This window comes from Bison bison, unplaced genomic scaffold, assembly GCF_000754665.1.
Source record: "Bison bison bison isolate TAMUID 2011002044 unplaced genomic scaffold, Bison_UMD1.0 scf7180017864535, whole genome shotgun sequence".
In the NCBI taxonomy this organism is placed as follows: domain Eukaryota; kingdom Metazoa; phylum Chordata; class Mammalia; order Artiodactyla; family Bovidae; genus Bison; species Bison bison.
In genome coordinates this window covers 5,146,503-5,149,337 of record NW_011495084.1, presented here as the reverse complement: position 1 = coordinate 5,149,337, position 2,835 = coordinate 5,146,503, and positions in this window count along the sequence as shown.

The following is a 2,835-nucleotide window of genomic DNA, read 5'->3' as shown; positions in this document are numbered from 1 at the left end:
CCTTGACATACTACTTTTCCTATTTGGAACCAGTCTGTTGTTCCATGTCCAGTTCTAACTGTTGCTTCCTGACCTGCATATAGGTTTCTCAAGAGGCAGGTCAGGTGGTCTGGTATTCCCATCTCTTTCAGAATTTTCCACAGCTTATTGTGGTCCACACAGTCAAAGGCTTTGGCATTTTCAATAAAGCAGAAATAGATGTTTTTCTGGAACTCTCTTGCTTTTTCCATGATCCAGCGGATGTTGGCAATTTGATCTGTTTCCTCTGCCTTTTCAAAAACTAGCTTGAGCATCAAGAAGTTCACGGTTCACATATTGCTGAAGCCTGGCTTGGAGAATTTTGAGCATTCCTTTACTAGCATGTGAGATGAGTACAATTGTGTGGTAGTTGGAGCATTCTTTGGCATTGCCTTTCTTTGGGATTGGAATGAAAACTGACCTTTTCCAGTCCTGTGGCCACTGCTGAGTTTTCCAAATTTGCTGGCATATTGAGTGCAGCACTTTCACAGCATCATCTTTTAGGTTTTGAAATAGCTCAACTGGAATTCCATCCCCTCCGCTAGCTTTGTTCATAGTGATGCTTTCTAATGCCCACTTGACTTCACATTCCAGGATGTCTGGCTCTAGGTCAGTGATCACACCATCATGATTATATAGGTCGTGAAGATCTTTGTTGTAAAGTTCTTCTGTGTATTCTTGCCACCTCTTCTTAATATCTTCTGTGTCTGTTAGGTCCATACTTTTTCTGTCCTTTATCAAGCCCATTTTTGCATGAAATGTTCCCTTGGTATCTCTAATTTTCCTGAAGATATCTCTAGTCTTTCCCATTCTGTTGTTTTCCTCAATTTCTTTGCATCGATCGCTGAGGAAGGCTTTCTTATCTCTTCTTACTATTCTTTGGAACTCTATATTCAGATGCTTATATCTTTCCTTTTCTCCTTTACTTTTCACTTTTCTTTTCACAGCTGTATGTAAGGCTTCCCCAGACAGCCATTTTGCTTTTTTGCATTTCTTTTCCATGGAGATGGTCTTGATCTCTGTCTCCTGTACAATGTCACAAACCTCAGTCCATAGTTGATCAGGCACTTTATCTATCAGATCTAGGCCCTTAAATCTATTGCTCACTTCCACTGTATAATCATAAGGGATTTGATTTAGGTCATACATGAATGGTCTAGTGGTTTTGCCTACTTTGTTCAATTTAAGTCTGAATTTGGTAATAAGGAGTTCATGATCTGAGCCACAGTCAGCTCCTGGTATTGTTTTTGCTGTCTGTATAGAGCTTCTCCATCTTTGGCTGCAAAGAATATAATCAATCTGATTTCGGTGTTGACCATCTGGTGATGTCCATGTGTAGAGTCTTCTCTTGTGTTGTTGGAAGATGGTGTTTGTTATGACCAGTGTATTTTCTTGGCAAAACTCTATTAGTCTTTGCCCTGCTTCATTCCATATTACAAGGCCAAATTTGCCTGTTACTCCAGGTGTTTCATCACTTCCTACTTTTGCATTGCAGTCCCCTATAATGAAAGGACATCTTTTTTGGGTGTTAGTTCTAAAAGGTCTTGTAGGTCTTCATAAAACTGTTCAACTTCAGCTTCTTCAGCATTACTGGTTTGGGCATAGACTTGGATTGCTGTGATATTGAATGGTTTGCCTTGGAAATGAACAGAGATCATTCTGTTGTTTTGAGATTGCATCCAAGTACTGCATTTCAGACTCTTTTGTTTACCATGATGGCTACTCCATTTTTTCTGAGGAATTCCTGCCCACAGTAGTAGATATAAAGCTCATCTGACTTAAATTCACCCATTCCAGTCCATTTTAGTTTGCTGATTCCTGGAATGTCAACATTCACTCTTGCCATCTCTTGTTTGACCACTTCCAATTTGCCTTGATTCATGGACCTGACATTCCAGGTTCCTATGCAATATTGCTCTTTACAGCATCGGACCTTGCTTCTATCACCAGTCACATCCACAGCTGGGTATCCTTTTTGCTTTGGCTCCATCCCTTCATTCTTTCTGGAGTTATTTCTCCACTGATCTCCAGTAACACATTGGGCACCTAACTGACCTGGGGAGTTCCTCTTTCAGTATCCTATCATTTTGCCTTTTCATACTGTTCATGGGGTTCTCAAGGCAAGAAAACTGAAGTGGTTTGCCATTCCCTTCTCCAGTGGACCACATTAGAGCAAGTAAATTCTAACTTGTTTGAAGGCTGAATTTGAAGGCTATACAGTAAGTTAGCAAGTATAATTCATCATTTAAGTGCATAGTTCTTCTATGATACATTTTGTGGATTTTTATATATTATCAAGGATTCACTTATGATAATCACTTCATTTGCATGAGCACTGAGATAATTTATTTAAATGCTTAAGTCAATGAAATTCTCCATTTATTTCATTTTGTCTTGATTCTTTGCCCACAGTTTTATCTTTAGGCACGTATTCTTTTCCAGATGAGGTACTTGTTTTATGAACATAGAGCTAACTATCCTTATTGTTTTTCTTACTGTTTTAGCGCTAATTCTGCAAATGCCACCTGAAGGAATGCTATAACTAAAACATAGAAATAAATTCATGTTCTTCAAACATATCATTTAATAGCATACAAATAATATATATGTATTCAGAATTGATGCTTTTGAACTGTGGTATTGGAGAAGACTCTTGAGAGTCCCTTGGACTGCAAGGAGAGTGAACCAGTTCATTCTGAAGGAGATCTGCCCTGGGATTGCTTTGGAAGGAATGACGCTAAAGCTGAAACTCCAGTACTTTGGCCACCTCATGCAAAGAGTTGACTCATTGGAAAAGATTCTGATGCTGGGAGGGAT